Below are 13,401 nucleotides of genomic sequence, written 5' to 3'. Positions count from 1 at the left end.
GAAGGAATTTGAGTGTAAAGTGGAGGGACTGTAAGAAAATGTTCTGGAGAGAAGTGAAAAGAGTAAGACAGGGTGGAAGTGAAGTTAGCAGGGGAGTGAAAGATAAAAATGGTAGATTACTAGTGGAGAAGGGAGAAAAAGTGAGCAGCTGGAGAGAACACTTTAAGGAATTGTTGAACGTAGAGGATGGAAGTAATGCGAGTATAAGTGGCTGGGGAATGGCTGGGAGAAGGAGGGAGGTGAGAAGACGGGAAGAAATCAGTAGAATAGAAGTTGTGGAAGCAATGAAGAAAGTTAAATCGGGGAAAGCCCCAGGAATTGATGGAGTGTGTGGTGAAATGCTAAAGCATGGGGGAGAGATAGTAGTAGAATGGATGTGGAAGATGTGCAGATTGGCCTGGGAGGAAGGTAGAGTCCCGGAGGATTGGAAATCAGGTATAATTATTCCCTTGTACAAAGGAAAAGAATGAAAGACTGACTAAGAGGGTGTATGTAGGTGAGGTGGAGGGAGGGAGAGGGAGGGGTAGACCGAGGATGAGGTAGAGGGATGGAGTTGAGAGGTATATGAGGGAGGGGGGGGTGAGTTGGGGGGAGGGGAGTCAAATGGTGGGTGACAGAGTAACTTGGAGGCGTTTTGTCTGCGGCCACCCTTTGCGGGATTAGGGCGTCGGGCTATAGATAGATATAGATAGAGACAAAGGAAAAGGGGAAAAAGAAGTGTGTGGTAATCATAGGGGCATTTGTCTTCTTAGTATAATAGGAAAAGTGTATGGTAGGATACTTATAGACAGAGTTAGCGAAAGAACAGAGAAATTAGTTGGAGAAGAACAGGGAGGCTTTAGGAAGGGAAGAGGTTGTGTAGATCAGATATTCATTCTTAGATCTTTAGTGGAAAAGTTTCTAGAGAAGGGAGAGAAGTTGTATGCGGCTTTCATGGATTTGGAGAAAGCATATGACAGGGTGGATAGACAAGGATTGTGGAAAGTGTTAAGAATATATGGAGTAGATGGGAAGTTGTTGAATGCTGTGAAGAGTATGTACGATGGTGCGAAGGCTGCAGTGCGTGTGGATGGTGAACTAAGTGAATTTTTCTCTTTGAAAGTTGGTTTGAAACAGGGATGTGTCATGTCTCCATGGTTGTTCAATCTGTACATGGATGGGGTAATAAAAGAGGTACAAGGTAGGGTAGTGGATGTTGGAGTGGCCCTGGTGAGAGAGGATAGTGTTTGGAAACTCCCTGTACTGTTGTTTGCAGATGATACTGTGTTGTTGAGTGAAGATGAAGGGGAGCTGCAAGGCTTGGTGGATGAGTTTGAGAGAGTGTGTAAGAAACGGAACCTAAAGGTGAATGTAGGGAAGAGTAATGTGATGGTCTTTGAGAGAGGTGAAGTTAGTGAATGTACAGCGAGGTTAGATGGTGAGGAATTGGAAAATGTGAGTACGTTTAAGTATTTGGGTAGTGTGATGAGTAAGGATGGAGGTTTGGAGAGTGAAGTGCTTGAAAGGGTACAGCAGGGAAGAAAGGTTGCTGGTTCCTTGAAAGCAGTGATAAGAAACAGGGAAGTGAGCATGGAAGTGAAAAAGTTACTACATGACAGTATTGTGATACCAACTCTAACGTACGGAAGTGAAGCTTGGACATTGTTGGAAGGACACAAGTCAAGAGTGAGAGCAGTGGCAATGAGTTATTTAAGAGGAGCCTGTGGAGTCACGTGGAGAGACAGGCTGACGAATGAGGATATAAAGGAGCGTTGTGGTGTGGATGTGGATGTGATAGGAAGCGTTATGAGGAATACACTGAGGTGGTTTGGCCATGTGGAGAGGATGGAGGGTGAAAGACTGACGAAGAGAGTGTATGTGAGTGAGGTGGAGGGGGGAAGAGGGAGGGGGAGGCCGAGGATGAGATGGAGGGATGGGGTGGAGAGGTATATGAGAGAGGGGGGGTGTGAGTTGGGAGCAGGGCAGTGAAATGGCGGGGGACAGGGCGACTTGGAGGCGATTTGTTTGTGGCCACCCCAAACGGGATTGAGGCGTCTGGCAATAGATAGATAGATAGATAGATGAGTTTACCAAACAGTATTTTCACTGCTATAATCCTTTCATTTACTCTCATTGCAAAATTTGCCTGCATGAGGAATAGCTTAGAAAATAGGCAAGAAATATAAAAGAGTTGCTAAAAAACTTGGATAAAGAAATTAAGAGCCAAAGAAATGAAGCTGCTGAGGGTCAGAAAGAGATTGGCAGTTTAAGGGATGAGATCAGGAATCTGAAGACTGAAAACCAGACCCTGAGAAAGGTCAGATTTGCAACCTACCATTCAGAAGTGCATCCGATTTCATATCATATTATACACCAATCATATTATCATGCACGAATATATTATAGGGCTTATAGAGGTTGGGGGAGTGGACTTTCTGACCATTACTTGGTGGTGGCCAGAATCAAGATCCAAAGAAGATGGAGAAATAGAAGAAGAGAAGGACGAGAAGAAGGAGTATTTGCAAGGAGAGTGGAAAGGTTACAAGAGGATGAGAAAAAGGCAGAATATAAGAGAGATGTGGAGGAACGATTGGGCATATATGAATTGGAGGAGATGGGGGATATGGAAGGTGTGTGCAGGATATTCACAGCAGAAATATGTGCAGCATGTGATGTGATGTGGTGTGTGGGATGAAGAGAAGATGGAGGGGGGTGCAAGGAACAGCGTGGTGGACTGAATAGTTGAGACAGGCTGTGGCACAAAAGAAGAAAGCATACAATGAATGGATGAGAAATAGGAGCGTGGAAGAAGTTGAGAGGCGGAAGAGAGAGTTATATGTAGAAAGAAAGAGAGAGGTGAAAAGATTAGTAAGAGAGAGTAAGAAGAGAGTGGATGAGAAATTTGGAAGGAATTTGAGTGTAAAGTGGAGGGACTGTAAGAAAATGTTCTGGAAAGAGGTGAAGAGAGTAAGACAGGGTGGAAATGAAGTTAGCAGGGGAGTGAAAGATAAAAATGGTAGATTACTTGTGGAGAAGGGAGAAAAAGTGAGCAGATGGAGAGAATACTTTAAGGAATTGTAGAACATAGAGGATGGAAGTGATGTGAGCATAAGTGGCTGGGGAATGGCTGGGAGAAGGAGGGAGGTGAGAAGATAGGAAGAAATCAGTAGGATAGAAGTTGTGGAAGCAATGAAGAAAGTTAAATTGGGGAAAGCCCCAGGAATTGATGGAGTGTGTGGTGAAATGCTGAAGTATGGGGGAGAGATAGTAGTAGAATGGATGTGGAAGTTGTGCAGATTAGCCTGGGAGGAAGGTAGAGTTCCAGAGGGTTGGAAGTCAGGTATAATTATTCCCTTGTACAAAGGAAAAGGGGAAAAAGAAGTGTGTGGTAATCATAGGGGCATTTATGTTCTTAGTATAATAGGAAAAGTGTATGGTAGGATACTTATTGACAGAGTTAGGGAAATAACAGAGGAATTAGTTGGAGAAGAACAGGGAGGCTTTAGGAAGGGAAGAGGTTGTGTAGATCAGATATTCATTCTTAGATCTTTAGTGGAAAAGTTTCTAGAGAAGGGAAAGAAGTTGTATGCGGCTTTCATGGATTTGGAGAAAGCATATGACAGGGTGGTATGACAGGGTGGATAGACAAGGATTGTGGAAAGTATTAAGAATATATGGAGTAGATGGGAAGTTGTTGAATGCTGTGAAGTGTATGTATGATGGTGCTAAGGCTGCAGTGCGTGTGGATGGTGAACTGAGTGAATTTTTCTCTTCGAAGGTTGGGTTGAAACAGGGATGTGTCATGTCTCCATGGTTGTTCAATCTGTACATGGATGGGGTAATAAAAGAGGTACAAAGTAGGGTAGTGGATGTTGGAGTGGCCCTGGTGAGAGTGGGTAGTGTTTGGAAACTCCCTGTACTGTTGTTTGCAGATGATACTGTGTTGTTGAGTGAAGACGAAGGGGAGCTGCAAGGCTTGGTGGATGAGTTTGGGAGAGTATGTAAGAAACGGCATCTAAAGGTGATTGTAGGGAAGAGTAAAGTGATGGTCTTTGAGAGAGGTGAAGTCAGTGAATGTACAGCTAGGTTGGATGGTGAGGAATTGGAAAATGTGAGTATGTTTAACCCTTTAACTGCGGGTGTCATTCCAGAATGACATTGACAAAACTGGACCAAACCGCGGGTGTCATTCTGGAATGTTCGTGAATATTTTGAACACCGCGCGTTTTTCCTGTGCACAAATTGTTTCACGCAAGAGTAGCTGTCGAGTTCTTTCACGCCAGCCATCCCACACCTCCCTCCTCCCACCCTGAGGGGGCCCCCCCCACCCCTGCCCTGACATGCATCAATCAGTATCTGTCCAGCTCTGTGCGTGATAATGGCGCTCCGTCCTGAGTCATCGTCGCTCGCTTCCTCCTCGGAAATTCCTAGTGCTAGTGTGCCTTCGACCTCTACACCGAGGAAGGAACTGCCAATGGCAAGGCAGAAGGGGTTGAGCACCCCAGAAATTAGAACAGAGCTGGATAAAACTGTAAGTACAACTCTGGATTGTGGCAGTGAGAGTGATACACTTACAGCAAGTAGTAGTGATGACTATGCAGTGATTGGTGGTGAACCGTTTAGGATTGACAGTGACAGTGATGAAAGTGAACATTTTGTCTCCCCCCCACCGCCCCCAACTTACTCTAGGAAAGGGAAGGCGCCTATGGGGAAAACTGGTGTAGCACGTGGGAAGGGAGTGAAGCGTAAACTTACGTCTCCTACACCAGGCCCTAGCAAGCATTTCCCACCACTTTCCCGTTCCCCTAGCCCTATTGCCCTCACATCATCTTCATCTTCTGCCGTGCCCTCTCCTCAGTCTACATCATCTGAGGAATATGAATTCCCAGAGCCTGCACAGCGAGGGAAGGCAGGCCGTGCAGGCCGTGCAGGCAGGATAAGCAGGGCAGGCTGGCCTACTGTAGAACAAAGGGGATGCGTGGCAGTAGGAGGGCAAAGCTGGGTGATAAGTGAGGTGATAAGCGGGGAAGAAAGGGTCAGATTTCACCACACACCAGGTCAGTAACCCCCCCGCCTGCCCCCCGCCCAGCTCCCTCACCCTCGCCACCCCCCCCCCCCCCCCCCACTCACCCCCCTCCCGCTCACCTCCTGCCTCACCCATTGCCTCACCCATTGCCTCCACCTCAGCTCCTTCTCACGGGGAAAAGAGTGCAATGCGACCTGCCACTGCCACTGAACCACACACCGGGAAAGTGGATGCATTTGTTTGGTCTGACGGTGCTGATTTTCAGCCACACAATCCGCCGTTTGACATGACAAATGCGGGAATACAGCCTGCCGTCCCATGCAACGAAGGAGATAACTTTGTATACTACTTCCTGGCCTTCATGGATGACGAAATCGTGCAGTTTGTCAGCGATGAGACCAATAGGTATGCAGCTCAGTGTGCAACAGAAGGGCTGGGACCTATTGGTTCACCAAAGTAAGTGTCGTGGTTGCCTGTCAGGATCAGAGAGCTGTATGTGTTCTTTGCTCTCATGTTCTTGATGCCCCATATCAAGAGACATGAGTTGGAGGAGTACTTGCTGGTTGATGACATTACTTCAATCCCAACATTCGGCAAGTACATGTTACGAGATCGGTTCCGACAGCTGCTAGGATACCTGCACTTTGCTGACAATGGAAACCCGTCCCAAACTGACCCTTTGTGGAAAGTGAGGGATTTCCTCAACAGGATTAGGGATCGATTTATGCGATTTTTCCGTCCCATGCAAAAAGTCGTCATAGATGAATCCCTGGTATTGTTCAGAGAACATCTCAAATTCATGCAGTACATCCCCAGCAAACGCCACCGCTTTGGGATAAAGTTCTTTGTGCTGTGTGACTGTGAGACGGGGTATATCCTTGATTTCATGATCTACTCTGCAAGTACAATGGACCTGGACAGGAAAGACCCCCTTGGCTTCTCTGGCTCCGTAGTAAAAGTGCTGATGGAGAGGTATTTTGGTGGGAATCATGTGCTGTACACAGACAGTTACAACACAGCACCAAAACTCGCCAAATACCTGGCTGAACACGGCATCGGCACTGTTGGCACTGTACAGAGCCATAGGAAAGAGTGGCCAAGTTTCCCTGAAGCATCATCATCATCCAAGGGAGATGTGCACCTGAAGAAGTCTGACAAGCTTCTGGCGATCAGGTGGCATGACAAGAAGGTCGTGAATATGCTCAGCACCATCCACAAGGGGGAATTGCAGAGAACTGGGAAGGTCAGCTACAGGACGGGAGAGCCAATCATGAAGCCCGATGCCGTCATTGACTATAATATCAACATGACACTTGTTGATAAGTCTGATATGATGATTGGCGAGATTGACTGTCTCAGGAGAAACACCCGATGGTACAGGAAGGCTTGCCTCCACATGCTCGATATGTGCATGCTCAACACCTTCCTCCTCTACAAGACACAAGTTGGGGGCATAAGGCAACCATCCTTGAGACAGTTCTCCAAGACTGTCGTGCAGCAGCTGCTTGCACGATTTGGTCAGGTGACGGCATTGGTCCCGAGGCGACACTCTGACACACACCCTGACCGTCTTGAGTGCCGCAATTACATGAGCCGGCACCAGCTTGTGAAATTGCCTCTCACCGCAGGCAGCAGGTTGTCACAGGGCCGCTGCAGAGTGTGTCATAACACCACACGGAGGCCTCGGATGAGAAAAATGAGCACACACCAGTGCCAGGAATGCCAAGTCGCTCTCTGTGTGACTCCGTGCTTTGCCGAGTACCACTTTCTGAGTAAATACTGACAGTGACAGTGATATACAGTGATGCGACAGTGACGTTCTTTACCAATAATTGTATAAGGGATAATGTAGTAATAAGGGATATTTTGCTTAGAAAACAATGTAAATATTGACCAGTATAATAAGTGATATTGTAATAAGAAAATCTGCGGCACTGCTGTGATTCTGTGATGCGACAGTGACGTGCTTTACCAATAATTGTATAATATAGTAATAAGAGATATTTTACCTAGAAAATTATGTAAATATGGCCAGTATATAAGTGATATGGTAATAAGAAAATCTGCGGCACTGCTGAAATTCTGTGATGCGACAGTGACGCAATATAGTAATAAGTGCAGTGTAAATATAATGTATATTGCCCAGATTATATGTAAAATAGTAATAGAAGTTAGAAGTAATGAAAACATCGCCGCTAACCAAACGTCAGTGAGCGTGTGATGCCGCAGTGAAGTGCGGGCAATTACAATGCCTTTTACCTACCTCAGTGAATGCAGAGTGGGTGTTTATTGTATGTGCAGTGTTCATATATGTTTATAGTACTATTATCAGAGAGTGGTTGGCATTTGGTACTGGTGTGTGGGGCATAAAATAGTGATTTTACACACCTCACTTCTAACGGCACTGCCTGTCCTGTGAAAGTCCACAAAGTCATGAAATGTACATCACTGTAAAGCTGAAGGTTAGTACTTTCTAATGGTACCTTATTTTTTTCTCTAGCTTTATTCTGTGCAGAGTTATTAAGGTTTAAAGGTTTGTTTACATTTGGCTGGAACCCGCGCGGGAGAGGCCAGTCGGGGCAAAACAATGCCCGCGGTTAAAGGGTTAAGTACTTGGGTAGTGTGATGAGTAAGGATGGAGGTTTGGAGGGTGAAGTGCTTGAAAGGGTACAGCAGGGAAGAAAGGTTGCTGGTTCCTTGAAAGCAGTAATAAGAAACAGGGAAGTGAGCATGGAAGTGAAAAAGTTACTACATGACAGTATTGTGATACCAACTCTAACGTATGGAAGTGAAGCTTGGACGTTGTTGGAAGGGCACAAGTCAAGAGTGAGAGCAGTGGAAATGAGTTATTTAAGAGGAGCCTGTGGAGTCGCATTGAGAGACAGGCTGACAAATGAGGATATAAAGGAGCATTGTGGTGTGGATGTGAATGTGATAAGAAGCTTTTGGAGGAATACACTGAGATGGTTTGGCCATGTAGAGAGGATGGAGGGTGAAAGACTGACGAAGAGAGTGTATGTGAGTGAGATGGAGGGGGGGAGAGGGAGGGGGAGGCTGAGGATGAGATGGAGGGATGGGGTGGAGAGATATATGAGAGAGGGGGGTGTGAGTTGGGAGCAGGGCATTGAAATGGTGGGGGACAGGGTGACGTGGAGGCGATTTGTTTGTGGCCACCCAGTACGGGATTGAGGCGTCTGGCAATAGATAGATAGATAGATAGAATATTATAATACACAAACTTATTATACACAAATCATACGCATCTCATGTTATACATGAAATCAGACTCACTTTTGAATGATACGTTGCCAGAGCACAATAATAACAACCTCAGAGTCGTGCACCGCGACAGTAGAACCTGCGAAAGAAATATACAGGTTCCAGTTGAAGACAATTCTGGCTGGGAAACAGTTGGCAGACGAAGGGAAAACACCCACCTCAAGAAACCTAAATATGGATTGAGCATCACGAACAGTGTCAGTGCCCTTGCATCATAAGTGAATAAATCCACCCCTACCCAGACACCATTAGAGACAGAAGAGCATCTGAATGATAGAGTACAAAATGAAAAAAGCAGAAAGCCTCATAATTAACAGGCAGTGAAGGCTAAGAAAGGTAACAAGTTAAACATGAGCAGATTCTGTCTGGTGGATGCCAAGGAAACCCAAACATTCCTGATTGGTGACTCTGGTCCAAAGACATGAGTTTCAATTTGGAAAGAAACACAGGGATAACAGGAAGGTCAGAACCTTTCTTGATGATGGAATAGTGGAAATTGTAAAAGAAGCGGAAAATCTGGGTTGAGGAATAGGGAACCCCAATACTTGTACAGGTCAGTGGCAACAGTCTCTTCCTCAAGAACAGCAAGGATGGTGCCAAGCAAGAGAGTTTAGAAGATGTTATGATTCTAGCTGATGACATAAAGCTCAAGATGGATTGGGGCATAACTGGTATATTGCCAATGGCATCTGCTGGTAATTATGCCATTAGTAAAGCAACAGACATAAATTCCAGATTAGCTGACATGCATCCAGTGAGGGGTGAAATTTGTTGACCCATTTAACTAGTTCTGTGGGCAGAAAAAAAATTAACCTTTGTACAGTATAGATTGTGATAATTTGTGCTTTTTATTGTGCAGTAAAATGAAAAGAAAAATGTAAAAAATTTCTTTATGGTTCTCAGGCACATTCTCTTCACAATCATTTTTTTTGTTGGTCAGTGTAAATACACTTTTTTTCATAGAATGCTAGTTGTGGTGGTATTTTGAAGCTGAACAGTTGTACTTTATCATAGTTTATATAAAAAGGGAAAACAAAGGTAATATAAAGTCAGCATGATGAGTTGAAATTAGGGAAAAACCAATAATTTTATACCTTGCCATAAATAAATATTGGGGGAAAAAAAAAAAAAGTGCTAGTGCAGAGTTTTGCTGATGTCTGTGAGCATCATGCCTTGAGAGTAAATGTAGAAAAGAGTAAAGCAATGGTTACTGGGAGAGAAGGTGACTCCCAGTGTGATGTTACAGTGAATGGAGAGAGACTGAAATTGGGGAGAGAGTTCAAATACCTGGGTACAGTGATAGAAAAGAGAGGAAAATGTGCAAAAGAAGTGGAAAGTAGTGTGACACAAGGAAGAAAAGTAGTTGATGCAATGAAAGCCTTGATAAGAAACAGAGGCTTGAGTGTTACAGCTGTGTGAGGCTTACATAATGGAGTGTCAGTGTCAGCTTTAACATGTGGATGTGAGACTATGGTGTGGCATGAAAATGAAAAGTCAAGAGTAAGAGCAGTGGAGATGGGACTACTGAGGAATGTATGTGGAGTACAGAGGGTGGATAGGATACGAAATAATGTGATTCGTGAAAGATGTGGAGTGAGAAAGTTGGTGGACACCAGAATCGAAGAGAGTGTACTGAGATGGTATGGTCTTGTGGAGAGAATGGATAACAACAGAGTGGTGAAAAAGGTATATCTGAGCAAATTTGAAGGAAGGAGGAGGTGAGGTAGGCCGTAGAGAAGGTGGAGAGATATGGTGGATGAGTGTTTGAGGAAGAGAAGTTTGGAAGTCGGTGAGGCCAAGTGACTGACAAGAGATCGAGCTGTCTGGGTGAATGTTGTGAGGAGAAGTGCATGATCAGGGATTTGGCACCCTTTTTAACATGGCAATGTCTGGATTGACTCAAGCGGATACGTTTATGTGAAGCTACAGAACGTGGTGAATGTTTTTGGCGTATCCGATAGAGCCAGGATTCCGGAGGCTTGAATGATGAGTGAATGGAAGCGTGGCCTATTGGATTGGGCAAATTTGGGCTGTCTGGACATTGCTACTCCTCATCCTGCCCTAGGGTGGGAAAGGAGGTCCGGATGATGATGATGGAAAAAAAAGAAGTTATAAAGATATATATATCTGGTGTAAACCATGCAAAACTACAATAAATTACATTAACAATGATATAATGATTATGGTTATTTTTGCATTTTATTGCATGGTAAAACCAAAGGAATAAGATGCACAGTTTTTTATGATTCTTGGCAGCATATGCACTTCATGTTCTTTTTCTTTGATCGGTCAGTGTAAATACATTTTTAATGATAGAATGCTGGTTTTGGTGTCATATAAAAGCTGAATAGTTGTACTTTACCATAGTATGTTCAAAGAAGGAAAACAAAGAAAATAAAATTTTGAAATGACAAGCTGAATTTGGGCAAAAACCAAAAATTTTATACTGTACCTTGCTGTAGAAAAATACTTGCCTAGAATAAAGTAATAAAGTAACAAAGCCATGAGTCATACCAGCTGCGCAGTACCTGCCACGTGTTCTGGTGCAGGATATCGTTTCCACGATGAGTTGTAGTCTCACACTATTTTTACACATTACAGACAAAGGTGTTTAAACATAATTAACGCGTGTGTAACACCATCTTACTATAAGTGTGGCATGGGGATGGATGGGTGATCAGACTTGCAAAGTCCAGCATATTCTGTCATAAACAACGAGAGTAAAGGGAAGGCGATAGAGAAATATGAATTGTATATATGTTTAAAGTCTTGGGGGAAGTATTTACCCTGTTGGTATACTTTAATGTAATCAGTACGACATTGTTGAGGTGTATAATGTGCATGGTAAAGTTGTTATGCTTCTGTTCATGTATAAATCCCAGTTGTCTGTGGGGATTGGCACCTCTGATTTAGCTGACCTCAGTGCCACTCCCAGAGGGGAGGCCAGCCAGCTAGAGAGAATGCACGTATCATTCAAATGAAAGGGACTTACAGTACAGTACCCTCGCGTCCAACACGCGTTAGTCCAGCACGATTCATGTCCAGCACGGAGAGCAAATAATTAGTATTATTTAATACAATTTAATTACTGCAACACGAGTGTGTTAGCATAACACGCACAGAGCTCCGAGAAGTGGGCGAAATCCACAGAGTTCACCTCTAGCACGATCACCCCCGGTCCAACATGGTCATACTGGACATTCCCAGGATGATGATAGCCAATGAAAACTTCTGATCTAGTAGCCTTCCCTGCCCGCTATCGTGACGTGATCGTGATGCCGCCCAATTAAAAACGCTTCTGCTGTCACGTGATGTTTTGTTTTAATTTCTCCCGCCCCAGCGCCACTCAGTCGCATAATTGCATTGGAAGGTGCTTTTTTCTTGCTGCATTTTCTGCCCTTGTTACTGCATTTTACCCTGCTCACGATGCCTAGGAAGTCTTCTGAGAACCCCAAGAAGTGTCGGCACCTCCCTCAGGCCACCAAGCTAGAAAGCATCGAGAGGAAGAAGAAAGGGGAGAGGAAAGTTGACACTGCCAAGGCCTACGACATGAATGAAGCCAACGTGAGGACCATAATAAAAAACCAAGACAAGATCCTGGCAGCAGTGAAGGCTTACAGAGTGCTAGGACAGGCAGAAGCAGGACCTTCCATAGGCTGTGGACGAAGATAGTGATTCTGAGTGTGATTTCGAAGGATTTATGAGGGAGGTTGAGGAGGAGCAGCAGCCATTACCCGCTAGTGACGCCAGCAGCCATCCTCCGGGGACCCAGTAGGACTACCTACAGCCTTGGATACCACCTTCCATTCCCAGCAAGCCCACCAACACTATCCTAAAAGGTTAGTTATCGTTCATAGCACAGTACCATTTATTATAATTACAATAGTACCAATATATGTATAGGTATATGGTAGGTATTTAGGGTGACTTTTCCTAGGGTTGCTGACATAATTCATTTTTCCCCATAAGCTCTATTGTTTGTCCAACACGTTTTTGGTCCAACACGTGACCCATGCATGACAATATTACCGTGTTGGACGCGAGGGTACTGTATATACTTTGGGCTCTCTCTGTGTCGCAGTTGTATATTTCTGTGGCCAATAAAGAGAGATAAATCTGCTTAGTTTTCAGTTCACCTACACACTCTACCTCTGCCATTCCTTCAACTGGATCTACACCGATTTCCTACCATCTCCAGTGTGTGAAAAAGACATTTGGTGGAGAGTGTCAGCTGGAAGTGACTCCGACCAGGCGGAACGTTATATCTTGATAACTTTGCTTGGAACAGTGCAGTCACGTCTAAGCAGATATATAAATTGGTAATCAGCTGTGGGGTTCCAATAAGCTGATATATTAGTGACTAGTTGAGGAATTACTACAAGCCGACACACACGCACACAGCAATCATTCAGCGACGTCATGCCTGAGTCTCAGTTATGATGCATAAACGTGATTTATGATGAATACAAAAATATCTTAAAATGACGAATAAATTTGTCATCGAAATCTCTGATGTTGGATTTGAAATGACGCCCAAAAGCGTCATCGGAATTTCAAAGGGGTAAGATTAGCATAACCAGCCTCAACCATCCCTGAGTGGCGTTACGTGAGCAATAAACCCCAACAATCTCTCGGACATAAACCTGAACAGGCTCAGTCTGATTGGAGCGCCATAATTACTACAGTAATCCCTCTAAGACCCGGACACGCAAGTCATGAACATCTCAAGTCCCAGACATTTTGGCCCAGGCCTTTGGGGGGGGGGGGATTTCAACCATACAGTATTTTGAACTTGTCACGCGGCGCCAAACAGCTGTATTTTGCCGCAAGATTCTGCCGACGTCCAGCAGGGTGACACTGCCTCCTCCCCATTTCCCACCTACCCATCGTCGTGAGTGTACGCTTTTCATCATGGCTGCCCACATGCTCGCTTTTGTGGTGGTGTTCTACCTGCTGCAGGCCCTGGTGTTCCTCTGCTGCCTCTTACTTGTGTGTGTGAGACAACGGCCCTGTCGCTCTAGAAGACAAAACGAGTGGTTCTGATTCTGGAGAAGAAGAAGGAGATGTTGGACAAGGTGGACGAGGGATGGTTGACATCCCGCATCCTCCAAGAATTC

General features: G+C 44.8%; 1 pseudogene across 1 annotated transcript in view; it reads left to right on the top strand.

The window, feature by feature from the left end:
* The window catches only part of LOC145412170 (phytanoyl-CoA dioxygenase, peroxisomal-like), a 138,041-nt pseudogene that overhangs the window by 118,570 nt on the left and 6,070 nt on the right, over positions 1 to 13,401 (top strand). The gene's annotated exons all lie outside the window — the stretch shown is intronic.

The sequence above is a fragment of the Coenobita brevimanus genome, chromosome 92 (assembly GCF_032717465.1).
Source record: "Coenobita brevimanus isolate Jiangsu-jjx chromosome 92, ASM3271746v2, whole genome shotgun sequence".
NCBI classification, from domain to species: Eukaryota; Metazoa; Arthropoda; class Malacostraca; order Decapoda; family Coenobitidae; genus Coenobita; species Coenobita brevimanus.
Note: the sequence above shows the minus strand (reverse complement) of the source record. Positions and strands in the feature narration are given on the sequence as shown.